The sequence below is a fragment of the Xiphophorus hellerii genome, chromosome 7, assembly GCF_003331165.1.
Source record: "Xiphophorus hellerii strain 12219 chromosome 7, Xiphophorus_hellerii-4.1, whole genome shotgun sequence".
Classification (NCBI taxonomy): Eukaryota; Metazoa; Chordata; class Actinopteri; order Cyprinodontiformes; family Poeciliidae; genus Xiphophorus; species Xiphophorus hellerii.
This window is the reverse complement of record NC_045678.1, coordinates 30551379-30566238: the sequence shown is the minus strand read 5'-3', so window position 1 is coordinate 30566238 and position 14860 is coordinate 30551379. Positions and strand designations below refer to the sequence as shown.

The 14860-nt window shown below is 39.1% G+C and overlaps 1 protein-coding gene across 5 annotated transcripts in view; it reads right to left on the bottom strand.

Moving 5' to 3' along the window:
• Nucleotides 1-14860, bottom strand: part of pcbp3 (poly(rC) binding protein 3) — a 59723-nt gene that overhangs the window by 21523 nt on the left and 23340 nt on the right. For 4 of the 5 annotated variants that reach the window (XM_032567791.1, XM_032567789.1, XM_032567790.1 and 1 more), the window contains exons 2-5: nt 14409-14464; nt 14141-14206; nt 11770-11876; nt 11568-11687 (exon numbers count right to left, since the gene is read on the bottom strand). The gene's annotated coding sequence lies outside the window, so the exon portion shown is untranslated. The remainder of the gene's footprint in view (nt 1-11567; nt 11688-11769; nt 11877-14140; nt 14207-14408; nt 14465-14860) is intronic. The other variant, XM_032567788.1, reaches the window with a different exon arrangement.

The following is a 14860-nucleotide window of genomic DNA, read 5'->3' as shown; positions in this document are numbered from 1 at the left end:
TGTTAGACTGTCCAGATCATCCTGGGATGTTTTGAAGCTTTTCCAGGAGAAAAAGAGGCAGAGACTTTAAATCCCTCCAGCCAGTTCCAGGAACGCTCCAGGACCATTTCCCAGGACGTTCCACCTCCAGAACCGGCCGACTGAGACTCATCTTCTTTACAAGGTTAGGAAACGATGCGGCATGTTTAGAAAGATCAGCTCAAACCTGCAGGAAGCATCGTCAACATCATGGTCGTTTCTCAAAATCAGAGATAACTAGAAATCAGCTTCAATGGTCATCAAAGTGCAAACGTGAAACTCTGAAGTAAGATTAAAAAAAGGAGGAAAACCTCTGGTCTCTCCTCTCCGGACCGTTTTTTCTTTATTGTTCTGCTTCACCTGCATTTAAAAAAACTTCCAGAGATAAAGAACAAGATTGGATCTGAATGAGTAAAAGTTTTCTGTATGTTTAATGGGACGTCCTCAGAATAAACTAACATTAATGCTTAAAGTGAGGCCACTTTAAAAAACCACTTCCTGTCGGACAGTAAATGTTGCAGCTTTGCATCATGGGCTGATTTGGCAGTCAGTTCTTTAAAACACGGGCCTCGACCTGCACACGTTTTCTGGGGAATAACGGTGACAGAAGCAATTATGCAGGCGGCTCTAAGACAAGGACGCACTATTCAGATTCACAGGAAGTGGCTGGGTGGGTGGTGGTGACCTCCAGCACTCAACTCCAGAAAAGGTAGAGACGCCCTGGCAGGAAATTCATCTCAGTTATTCAGCTCCTTGAAAGAGAAGCATAATGTCAGTTTGTAGTTCATGAAATAAACATGTGAACCTGAAACTGTTTTATTCCAACGTTTCACATCCTTTATGTATATCAGGCTTTTATCCAAGGATGAACCAGACTTTGGAGCAGGAAACATTTCTATATACGGTTTATTTTGATGTTACAAAAGAGAAAAAGTCATCAATCTACAATCAGAGAATCATCGATGTATTTAAAGGAACAGTAATCCATGTGCAAAGAAGACTTAAGGAAATAAAAATAATTTTTCTGAATCTAATTTTGCGTTTCATGCAGCCATGCAAATCAGCAGTGAAACCAGAACTGATGTGGACAAAACGAGTTTAATTTCATGTTGGCTTGTGTGATTTTCTTAAATAGTTTGATGATTATTTGATGTCTGAAGCACCAAAGTAATTAGAAACACGTGAACAACGGTGCTGGGAAAGGTAAAAACGACTTTAAATAAACGTGTCAGGTTTGATTTTGGTGCTTTTCTGAAAAATGTGGAGCCTCAACCAAAAGTGTTAACAAGAGAATCAGTCATTTCACAGCTTGTTTTATGAATGTTGGTGTTTTTGAAACAAATCCAAGACTTTCTGCATGTTATGCTGGGATCAGGAGGAAGTTAGAAAGAGTTTCTGCGATTACTGGATAAAAGGTTCTCCTCAAACAGGCCTTGGGTCCTCGACCCGGCCGGCGCGGGTTCGACTCCCGGACCCGCCGACATTTGCCGCATGTCTCCCATCTTCCTGTCAGCCTACTTTTGATAAGAGACACTAGAGCCACAAAAGACCCTGGAGGGGTAAAAAAAAGAAAATGTGTTCCTTTGTGAAATTTTTGTATTTTTTCTCATAAAATTACAACTTGATCAATTTCCCAAATTTCTCTGGAAAATATGTGAAATTAATCCAAAAACTGAGCTTTTTAAACATCAGATAATTTCTTAGGTTTTTCTTGATTATCTGTGAAGTTAATCTAAATATTTCTGGGATTTTTGGAGAAAATTTACTTTTCCTTTGTTTTCCTTTTCTACGAAGGCCCCAGAACGCCGTCGTATCGAAACGGCGACTAGCTTGAGGAAACGAATCTCCAGCTGCGTGTGATGATGATGATGATGATGAGGGTTTTTCTGGAGCAATTTTGGGTCTGAAGCAGGATTTCTTTCTTCCGCCCTCGACTCTTTGCGTCTCCATGACCTACAACCAGGCTGAAACCTGCCATGTCCAATCAGTCGACCCGATTAACATCCCAGCTGAAACCAACAGTCCTGCTGTCATTGTTCTCCTGCCGCGGCGTTAGCTTGGAGGGTTTTAGCTTCTTGGTGTCTGATTTTCCTCCATTGGACCAGAAATCAGAATAAAAACTTCTTAAACACGGTGGAGATTCTGTTTGCATCATCTGCTACCTCGCGATGCCACAATAATAATAAAACGTATTTATTTCCAAATTTCTGAAACATTGGAAATAAAATCTGTCCTTAAGATATGCAACGTGACAGTCATAGAAACAAATCACAAACCCAACATTTCTCATCATATTTAGTGGAAAAATACTAACTAAATGTCAAATAATTATACAAATATTCTATTATTGCTCACAGTTTTAATGAACAGATATTATTTTCTGGGTGAAACGTCAACAACATCTAACCCGTCTGTAGAAGGAAATCATTCTGCTCCAGTTCCTGAAATAAAGACATGCATGAAGTCCTGCAGCGGCGGCGACCGGAGCTAATACGGTAAACATTAACTTACCAAAACAATAAGGACATTAAAACAATCCTGTGAGGTCATTTTCAAAGATTTAGAAAATATTTACCTTCCACGCAGCTCCAACTTTACAAACGGCGCCTTTAATCCTAAAATATCTCCTGAGCTCCCAGACTATGTCCCAGTTTGACGCGCTGGCGAGCCACTGGTCAGGACGTGAGGTCATGCAGGCGATGAATCACGACTCGTGACGTCACAACGTTTGACACGCGACTCGTAGAGAAACCAGGATGTGGTTGAATGTTGGAGCCGATGGGCTGATTGTCATGTTTTTAGCGTTCTGAGCAGAAAGTTTGAGCAGATTATGAGGAACCTCAGGCTGGGGCGGATAATCTGGGTGGCATGTCAGCTTGTGAAGCTCTGATGTTGACTTACTGCTCTTCACTTTCCATTCATGTAAATCAACCAAAGTTTGAATTTTGACTTTTCTGGACAACAGATCCCTTCCAGCTCAGCTGAAGAGAAGTTTCATTGAAAAAAAAAGATTGTTAAAACTTTTTCTTCTGTTTCTGATTCTAATTTAATTGAAATTATAAAAAATGAGAACTAGATCCTAAAATTCCTTAAATTACCCTGATGCGCTAATCATAAACGTTAGCTCTGCCACAGCTAAACATGCTAGCTCGCTAAGCTCAACCATGATGGCACCCATTATGTGTTAATGACATAAAATGTGTATTAAAATAGCATATCGCCCCCAACAGGGTCAAATTTGTCACTAACACCTACCTATACGGTTTATGCTAAGTGTTGTTAAAGTTAACTAAAGCGCTAAAGGAAAAGCTAGGTTCTCTGTTAGCACATTACCAAACGACTCTGTGGGTTTAAAAACACATTGTTTATATTTTAAAGGAGAATAAATCTCTATATTCTCCTGTTAGTTCAGGTTTTACCTCCATGAAAAAGTCAATAATTAATCTTTGAACAAATCAACTGTATTGATCAGGTTTAAGACTTTATTTGAGCCTTTTTTCTGGTTTGATCAGCCTGACACTCATTTCATGTCGTTGCTACATCGAATAAAATCAATACGAACCAACAGATTCAGGATCCATCTCGGCTGAACCGAATAAGTTATCACCAAATTAAAAATGTTCAGGAGTTGATGCTTTCCAGTAGCTACCAGCTAACAGAACAAACACTAATGAACTATGAAACTGAATGCTTGTATGTTTATGCCAGGAGACGAGGTGATGATTTACTGATAACACATTTGCAATTTGTGCCCGGGTCAATACTGACACCGACACACTGAGCTGATGCTGCAGCCATTCTGTGCCTCTCTGTCTGATGATGTTTGTGCTGCTCGGTGTCTGCAGGTCACAGATACGTTCTCCGCTGCAGCTCTTCCCACTGAGGCTCTGCATACAATATAGATGATGCTCTGTTTGCTTTCTGCTGTGTGCGCAGAGTTTATGTCCAAATCAGGTGATAGCAGCTTCACACACACAAACATAAAAATACCAAGTCATTAATAATCCATTAGGAATAAACGAACCTGTTCTGCTTCATTGTGTCCAGCAAATAAAAATATTTCTTCATGGATTTATCCCTCGTCTGTTCTGTCCAAACCTAACATCCCTTTCTGTCTGAATGAAGCCTTCAACTGGTGCAGGCAGCGTGAAACCAACTGTTTCATACTGGGAAGCTGGGTTCAGGAAGCGAAGTGAATGACATTGCTCCAGGCGGAAATTAGATGAACAATAATGTCTAATTAATCTCACCTGCTGCTCCGTCTTTAACACATTACATTTAAACGCGATGACGGCTTTAACACCTTTGACTTTCACAGAACTCTGGTCCAGACCTGCTTTCATTGTCTTCATTAATTAGCATTAGTGGACAAGCGTCTGCTAAAAGTGGAGCTAATTTTTGTTTAGTGCTTTAGCTAACTTTAAAACATTTAGCTTCCCCTAAAATTTATTGTCCTGGATAAATTTCGTAAACGTTCAGTCAAATAAAATTAGATTTTTGACTAAAGAATTTTACAAGTAGACATCATGCTCTTATTTTGAAGGGGACAATAACTCAGTTGTTCCATTTCCTCTCCTTACATTTTCTTTTCTTCCTCCAATAATTTCATTTCAAACAAGAAACACAATTAAACTGGTGCTTGAGGGTTGTAGTCTTTCAAGGGCAGAAATGATGTGAGTCAAAGTTAGCACTTTAGCATTAGCTTCCATTAGATGCAGCATTGGTCATGTGGTTTAGCATTAGCTTCTGCTAGATAGTTTGTTTTTGTAACAGTTTAGCATTAGCTTCTGCTAAATCCAGTGTTAGTGTCATTCTGTAGCATTAGCAAAGCTAATGTTTATGACTAGTGCTTTAAGGTTAGCGCAGCTAACTTTTTAGCTAGCAGTGATTATGTCTCTGGTTTGATGACAGAATTTTATTAAAATCCATTTTACATCAGAACTTCCTCAAATAGAAGCTTGTCTTTCTCAGCCAGACAACATGGACATAATTTATAATAAAAACTCTTCCAGTGGATCACATGTGGATTCATAAGAACAACAAAACAAAACCTCTGAGAATCTCAACCTTCCTGTTTTCAGCCATGATGTTAAGTAGGACAATTCATTCAACCTGCTGTACGTTTTCAGCAGATAATAAACGACGTGGCGCAGAATCTAATTTCATTTCCAATAAAACATTTTTCTTCATGACTGCATTTTCAGAGATGTATTGCAGAAATCAAATGGGTGGGCTTATGAATGATGGATAATCCCATAAAGATGAACAATGTAGATGAACACAGTGGAGCCCAAATTAAATGAGTTTCCCCCAGAGAGCGCCGAGTGTTTCCAGATGCCCTCGACATCGTCTGAACGCCCTCATGCAGCCCCGGCTCACCTGCTGGTTGGTTGTTATTATGAGGAGGATTATTAAGGAGTTTTATTACAGGAACAAAATCAATCAGAGCACAAAGGTTCATAAATATAAGAGCTCAGTAAGACGATCAGATGACTGATTCCACAGTTTAAGCAGAAATATTGCAGCTTCTAATTATCTTGTGTGAAAGTTTGCTTAAATATTTTTTAATTATGAATTTTTACACCAAAAGAAACCAAACAAATCAAAATATTTACTTAAATTCACATTTCTGATCCTTCAGTAGTTTTTCCTGAACGTTTTTTCTCTTGTTTCAAATGTTGAATGCTAGCCTGAGCTAATCGGGTCGCACCTCAACTTTTCTGTTTTAAACGTTGTTTACAGTTTCACTTGAACAACTGATAGTTAATTCATGATTATTTCATCCATTAGTTCCTAATTAGACAGACTACACTACTAGAAATGACACCTTCTAGCTTACAAAATATCTTCATGGTATTTTTGCTTCATAAAAGTTTTACTTTTTGTGCAAAGAATGAGGATTTTCATTAAAACAAATTAAGAAACTATTAAATGTAAACATTTATGTCAGTTTTGACGTAAAGCACGATCTATAACATGAGCTGTGAAATTAAAGCCTGACCCCTGACCTCACGCTCTCCTTGCTTTATTTACTGGGGAATTAACGCACTGAGGTTAGGAAGCCCATCAAACATCCACAAACACGCCATAACTCATTCAAACGGTTGCCTAGCAACCGAGTTGTCACAAAAACACCTCTGACGTTATAGTTGGATTAAAAGCTTGTTGGTGTGTAAACATACAAGGCGGTTATGATGGAATATCCTGCTGGGTTAAAGCAACAACTGGGTTCGAAACCTGAAAATACATCCAAAACTTCCTTCAAGGGTCAAAGTTCAACCTCAACACTGTTGAGATTTAGGGAGTCTGACCCAGAAAACCAAAAGGTTTATTTAAAATCCACCAATTCTTACAAGAAAATTGGTCAAAAAGCATCAAGAATGTAACAAACCCAAACGGTGTGTGGTTCAGGTGAAACCTGCTAACAGAGATTTAATTAGAACTAGTTGGGGTGTAAACTATTTAGTTACCAAGCTAGCCTGCTAACTAGCCTTCTTAGCTTCTGTTTACTTCTGTTAGTTTATAAATCGCTTGCTAACTAAATACGTAGCTAGCTAAACAGCTAGTAAATAGCTTGCTAGCTAAATATTTAAGCCCAAGCTAATTATTTTGTTTGAAAAATTAATATTTTGTTTGGAAAATAAATATTTAATTTGCTAGTTAAATAATTAGTTTGTAAACTTTAGTTTGTTTTGCTTAGCAGTGTATGAATAACAGTGAAAATATGACTTTTAAAAACAAACACCCATTTTTTTTTTTGGCAGGCTGAAAGATCCAAAACTAATTTTTACTGTGTGATTTAACAAATGGCAACTTTCTGTGGAAAAGAAAAAAATCTGCTATAGGTTCAAACGTGCACCAGATTTTAGTTTTTAAAAAAGACCAATTTAAAGCTCTGAATGAATCTTATGATCATAAACACGATGAATGTTGGTACATTTGTACATGATGGACTTTTGCCAAATGAGACATAAATGTGTCTCAGACCACAAGGAGCTAAACCCTCTAATCTGATTAAACGAAGATTTGGAAGCACAATCCAATAACAGAAGTGAAGTGGCCTCTTCTTATCAGATAAACCGGGAGACGGCGGTTAAAGCACCGAGGTATTTCATTTCATTTCATTTCATTTCATTTCAGCAGAACTGGCTGGGCGACGATTTGGCATGGAAGCAAACATGGCTGCTGAAAAATGCTGAGATCTTTTCTGTGAAAATCTTTCCTGCTTTGCTGAAGACGGCTGTAATTCTCCAGCTGGATTGTTCTTCATGGAGTTGATATAATTTAAACATAATCCTAAACTGGGAATATTTTGTGCCAATAAGAAACAAATGTGAAACTTTGAAAATCAAACTGAACAAAAATCTCCTCAGGTTCAATCCAGATGATTAAAAAAATGGAAATATTTTGTTCTGAATGATGTAGAGCCAAAAATATGCAAGAACTGCCATTGAGAATGACAAAAGCTAAATTTAAACTTTCAATAACCGCGTCTTTGTGTTTAATTTTCAGATGAGTGAATTAACTGTTTGTTTATGATAGAAAACTTTCTAAATGACCCGATAAACACAAACCTTCATTTTATCCTCAGGGATCTGAAAACGTAAAGAATAACACCATTAAAGTAAATAAAGGGCCTCAGTATTTGTGTTCACACTGATTAGGACTCAAAACCAGATTCAATTAATAGATAAACTTATTTTAAAACCACTAAAACGTGAGATTAATGAATAATAAAAGGACCTAAACAACCCAGTTAAACTCCCCATGTTCCAAACAAACAAAGCGTAAAAAGCGTTCAGTTTTATTTTAGCATTATTGTTCATTATTACACAGATTATTAATGCGGCCTGAAGGGTTTCCACAGCGCAGCCTGGAAGAGAAAATTGCCTCATTTGTGTGAGTAAAAGCGTTTTTGGTTCTGAGTAATCTGGGAGTCTGTGGTCGGAGGGAGCAGCAGCTTCCTCCCTTTCAGGGCTCTGACAGGAAGCCGGTATCTCCTGACTTAGTCCTATCAGTCCAACGCAGCGCTCTGCAGAGACAGTCGGCTCAGATTTAAATATTTCTGAGGGATGAAGCGCCGCTGCGAGTATTAAATTGTCAAAACATATATATAGACATGTGCAGGCACGCAAACTTGCTCAAAGGATTTGAGTACAAACAGAAAGACGGACAGGCTAATAAATCCATGCAGCAGACACCTGAAAGAAAATGTGTGCATGTTTTTATTTCCTTCCTCCGACTTGCTTTAAAGGAAGTGGGCAGCGTTATTCACGGCTACACATTCGGGTTCCACCGAGTTTACTTTAATCTGTCACACAATCCTGTTTGGCAGATCAACCGAAAATTGGAAAAGTTGTTTCTGAGAAGGAGCGTCCCGGTTCCAGCTACACTTCACAAATCCTGTTTGTACTCTAAACTGGATTATATTTACTAAACTTGAAAGGCTCCATTATGTAGCTTCAAGCTTGGATTTGTAGAAAGTGAGCTTGTTTTTAAAGAGGTCAGAAACCCTGTTTTATGGAAGTTCTTCTTTTATAATTGTTATGATTAAAATACGTAACACCGTGAAAAACAAAACAACTTGTCACACACACACACACACACACACACACACACACACACACGACTATGGACATTTTAGAGCAAGCAGATAAGCTAACAGTCATGTTTTAGACTGAGAGGAAGTCGGAGTCCCCAGAGAGAACCAACACATGCAAACCCCACACTAAGAGACACTAAGAGACACTAAAAGCTCTGCTGAGTAAACACAAGTATTTTAGGTCTCAGGCTCTTCTCCTCCATTCTTCCATTACTTTAAGGGCCTTTTAATAACAAGTTAGTATAGACGATGGATAGACGAATGGCTATGGCACCACTAACTAAATAAACATTAGCTCTGCTAACGCTAAAGCGCTACACCAACCCTGTATTTAGCTGAAGCTAATGCTAACGCGCTAACTTCAATTTAAACTGTATCTGCTCTTGGAAGACTACAACCCTGAAGCACCACTTTAATTTTGACATTATAATTTACATGTTCTATAAAGCTGTTAAATGTCGTACTTATGTTTATTTCTTGCCCTCTACTGTCCGTTTTATGTTTCTTGTTTGGCTTCGCCCCCTTCAAAATAAGAGCATCAATATAAACGTCTAATTGTTGACAGTCGATAACTGAAGCTTCAACACGTTAAACTTTATTCAACTGAAATTTTACAAAACAGCCAAATAAATGAGCAATTTAATATTTATGAAAACATTTATTTAGGGGAAGCAAAGTGTTTTCAAAGTAAACAAAAGCGCTAAATAAAAAATTAGCTCAGCTGTTAGCACATTAGCGAATTACCAGAAAAGTTCTCACCAAAGAGCATTAAAAACACAGGTGTCTTCACTGCCGTCTCGCTCTCAGCTGCAGTCTACACTGAAAAGCAACACAAACCTTTAAATTACATTGAAATGTTTTATTTGTAAATGTGGTTATGATGCGCCCCTCTCCTGCTGCCGCTCTGGGCGACTGCCCATAAAGCTCACATCACTGTTTTCAGTTGCTTTTGTGATTTAAAGTAACTATTGTGGAGAAATGGATCAGTTCTGGTCAACAATTATTAAATGTTTCTCCAAAAGTATATTACAATGAAATTTGACTGAGTAAAATAAATTCATCCTGGCTTTCACAAAGTAAAATGACTCGGGGGCAGAAAGTGAGAAGCTTTCTTTCTGTAGATTAATCTGTTTCTACTCCTGATAGCATCACTGATCCGTCATTGATTTATTCTTGTTAGATAAAGAAGCTGTTGTTCAGTCAGACAGTAAAATGCTCCATTTTCAGGTGAATTTCTCTACGGACTCAATCTGGTCAAATCAAACTCTTCCTCAGGATAATTTTTTACTTTGTGGCTTTTATTAGCTTATAAAAGTTATGACACAGAATAAAAATCTCTTAATGTTTGTGCATCAGCGTGCGGAGAGAGTATTTTTTCCAGCATTGAATAATTTTTTAATTACAGGTATTAATGGAGACAATTTGCTGTATGAACTAATGCCGGTCAGCCTGGGGAAAATGGCTGTTTGATTAAAAGGACGTCATCAATGTGTGAATCAGAAATGCTGCAGTTTCTCTTTCCAGATTTCATTTTTGTGCATTAGATTGTTTTCACACCTGATAGTCTGGTGGATTCAATTTGATTTGGGCCAAAACCTAATCATCTGTTCCACCTCCAGCTGCTGTGGTTCTTTCTCTCTGCTCTGAGTCAAACCAACCAAACCCTGTGAAAAACCTGTTCTCCTCCTGGCCTGTGGGGGCGCTGCACCAAGAACCACTGAAGGAAACAACACAAAAACACTGAGCGCGACTTCCTTCTTTATATAATGGAAACAAAAATGGAGTAGTGTCAGATTTTAGCAGTTAGTGGATTTCTCTTTAGTCTTTGGTAAAATACAACAAGTCATTTCTCCAGCCAGCTTTGTACGCACCCATCGGTTTTGGTTGTATTTACCCAGAATGCCCTGCGCTGTAGCCCAGTTTAGTACGCTTTAGTCAAACTAGTTTGAACTCTGGTTTGTTTGAGGAGGTGTGAATGTGTAACTGAACTCTGGATCACTGATAAACCTCGGTCTCGGTTCGGCTGAAGTGAACTCTGGTTCAGTTTGAATTCTAATGTGAAAGCCAAGCGGACCGAAAGCAGGAAGTAGACTATGGCGCAGGGTTCTCTTCCTCTCTGCTATGAGTGAAAACAACCAATCATTGGCTGGGTTCCCAATTATTTTTAGAAAAATAAAAGGTAATAAAATTGATTGAGTGCATCTTTACTATCAGCTGGAACTGTGCCGTTACCTAGCAACACCTGCCAAGCCCAGCCTGTCTCCTAGCAACCTAATTCTAGTTCCGCTGGCAGATTCCTCAACCTACAACATAACATTTTCCCATGGCATAAGTTGAATAATCTGCCAGTAGAACTAATAATCCTTCAACAATGTCAGGCAATTATTAAACCAAACCAAGCTCCAAAATCTTGTCTGCTTTCTGGGTAAATGCAACCAAAGCAAACGAGCAAGTCCAGCGCTAACAAAACAAATGGCTAATGGTCTTTTACCAAAGACAAAAGAGAAGTCCTTCAATCACAGATGAAATTTAGACTTCACTGGATGAGACCAACAGATTGGGTCAATGGATGGTTGGCTGGGTTCCCAATGATTTTTACAAAACTAAAGGGTAATAAAAATGATTGAGTTCATCTTGAAAGCTGTTAAGTTAAAGTATCTGAACTTGTATTTGCTTCAGCAGAAGTTTTACGTCATGTTACTCCTGGACAAAGATTAGATTGGAACCAAAACAATCTAAGATGATGGAAAAGTGGCAAACGGCTAAGGCTGAGAAAACATTAGCTTATCACATCTGTCAAAACCCAGAATGATTTGTCATAAAGAGACGAACATTAGTGGAGCACGTCTGTTATCAGCAGCCGACTTCAGTCCAAGGACACCTGTGTGTTCAAACGCCTCCAGAACAGACGGCAGTTTACTCTGACAGGCTGAATTAGCTTGGTTACCCACCTGATTAGTGCTGGGCGTGGAGTTCCCAGGGCATACAGGACACCAGATGAATGCGCTCCCACTCAGATCAGTTCATCAGCCTTTTGACCTCCCTTCAGGTTGATAGCCAGCCCATGCTAAAGCACAGCAGCAGGAAACAGTCAGTGCCATCAGTTACTCATGAGATAGCAGAAACAGAAACTAGAAGGTGCGTCTCACCGGAGAGCAATCCCAAAAGCCTCCTGGGTTTTTTCTTCCAGGTCATGTGACCTGTGACCTCCAGAACTCAGATGGAATGAGGTCAACTGGATCTCTGGCCAACAAGTCTGGATAAAGATCACAGAGTTAGAATGTGATGGATGGATGGATGGATGGATGGATGGATGGATGGATGGATGGATGGATGGATGGATGGACGGACGGATGGATGGATGGACGGTTGGATGGATGGATGGATGGATGGATGGATGGACGGACGGACGGACGGACTGACGGACGGTTGGTCGGAGGGTTGGATGGATAACTGATTGGATGGTTGGTTGGTTGGTTGGTTGGATGTACGGTTGGATGTCTCTCAGGTTCTCCAGTAATCATTCCAGCGGCTCCAGCAGAACCATTGAAGTCCAGACTGGATTCAAACTGGATTTGGTTTTAAAGTTTCCTGGTTTCCATCTGGACTTTGGCTCTGCTGAACTTCCTGCTCCACGTTTCCTTAAATTCACTTTCTTTGCTTCTCAGGGAAACAACTTTCATTCTTCATGTCCAAACACAAAGATCCTCTGCTTGGAGAATCCGACTTTCTCAGCAAAACCTTTCTGCTCTCACCATCGATCTGCCAAAGAACCTTTTCAGTTTTTATGTTTGGAGGGTAGAAACGGAGTTCTTCCTGAACAAATTGTACCTTTGCTTCATGTCAGAGGACCAGTTCTGTGTAAGTTGGAGCACCAAATGGCTGCATTTTAAAGCAGGCCGGAAGCATGTGAAGATGACCGACTTCCTGAGGCCGGTAATTTCCCCAACGCAGCCAGGAGAAGCTCAAAGTGAGATTTCTTTTTCACCGCCAGGCAGAACATGTTATCATCCATGAGAAATTACAGATCCCTGTCAGCAGCACGTGTTATCCCAACGTCTGGAGGCTCCGTTTTTAATATTTATTGTTTCTACAGACACTCCACCAAACTTAACCTTCTTTCTAATAAAGCTTTTAATAACTTAGAAAGCCTGAAGGAGTCTAAAAATGTCACAGTTTCCAAGCTATATTTATTATTCAGTGTGCAGTTTGTGAACCAATCATAAAAATCTAAGTACAGCCCATGATCCAGCAGCTTGTTGATCCAACATCAGGAGCAGCTCCTGGGTTTCTGTTTGACTCTTTCAGTCTCTCACATTATTACATTATTGTGTAGCTTTAGTTTTAATTTATTATTATCAATGTTATTAATAATATTTGTTTTTGAAGCTCTGCTAACTAAAAGCAAAAATTACAAACATTAGTTCCCTAACATTAGAGCATGCTAAAGCCTACATCAACATGCTATTTAGCAGAAGCTAATGCTAAAGCGCTATCTTCAACCATGTTGATACCCCACGTGAGTCGAAGGCGCAGAATAAACGTTGGTTTGCTGCGACCGCATCAAAGGTGGAGAACATGAGGAAGGAAACAAAACTACTGGCTTCTCCCACTTCAAAATAAGAGCATGAATATAAACGTTTAGCTACTTAGAGACTTCTTAACAGCCGATAACCAAAACTTCAACAAAGATGTTGAACTTTATTCAACTGAAAGTTTAGAAAACAGGCTTGCAAATTAGCACTTTAGAATTAAGAAAGATTTGTCTAGGGAAAGCTAACTGCGCTAAAGGTTTTCAAGGTTAGCAAAAGCGCTAAGCTGCGAAGTAGCACTGTATTAGCTTATTAGCAGAAATGTGCCACGCAGCAGCTGCTCCGTCGGTCTAACGCTGCATTCAGACCGAACGCAGCGTTAGAGAACGTTGTTCCAGACGTCTTATTCTTCATTTAGCTGCAGATTTTATTCAGCTCAATTCAAGGATACTTTGTTGATCCCTGAGGAAGTTAAATGTTGTAATTCATATTAATTCAGAACTCTTAACATCATCTTATATTCTTTCTTGGGCTTTCTTCGTAGACTCTTCCAAGCAGCCATATTGTTTCAGTGTCATGAACTTTAACCTTTAACCTGCCAGCTGAGTCCTGTAGAGTCTGACCTGGAGCTCTTTGGCTTTTTGGGAATAATCAGTCCGTCTTGGCGTTGTGTCAACCGGTACTGACTGAAGTCCTGGATGGATGATGGTGCTCAGTTTTTCTCCCTTACTTCCTGCTCACTTTGGTTTGTCCATAGCAGCAGAACGCCGTGCCGTTGTTGGTTGCAGCCTCTGTTCGACCAGCTCAACCTCCTTTTAGTGAACATATTTTAACTCAGAGATCATAAAAATTGTTGTGATTTGGTTAGATTTCCAACAAATTGCATTTATATTAGCATTTTTGACATTTGAACAGATTCTTTTAACTGGATTTAGGTTGGAAAGAAGTACAGAAGTTTATAAAAATGCACTTTATATGTAGGACTCACTTTGCTGCAGACGTTGAGCTGAGGTGTTTTTAGACCAAATTACCTCTGGCAGCTGGGCTTAAGGATCTGTTAGAGAAGGAAAAGAAAAACTGTGCGTTAACGATGCTCCGAGGGCATTGCTCAATATTTCAAAGCACATCATTCATCTGATGTTAGCAGACATTTCTACAGAGCCACACAGCAGCATGGGCTGAACCCTGAGCGGCTTTATTCTTTTAAAGCGGCCCGTTTAATGGCCCATCAGTGGAAATGTGCTGATGTTTCTTACTGTGTGAAGCTGAGGTCTTAGCAGTCAGCACTCCAAACAGAACCAGAGAGGAATCCCTGGAAAGATAAGAAATTATTTATCACAAAGCTAACCTGGCTTTATGTTTGTGCTGCAGCAGCGCCCTCTGTCGGCCACCATATGAACATTTCATTATTCTAACACATAAAAACACACAGCTCCTCTGAATACCCCAGTAAGCGCATACTGCCCTCTGCTGGGGATTTACATAAACAACAAAATAAACCTCTTTAGTTTACAGTAAATATATACACACAAAGATCTGAATCAGAACTTTTTATTGTAATTTTTCACCAAAAAAAGTAAAAATATGTAATGGCTCTGTGTTAATATCCATCAAAGCAATAAAATATAAAATTTTCTGCTATTACAACTAAAAACAAACTTTACATTTAACTTAAATGAAATCTATATTTATTGTACAATAAACATTT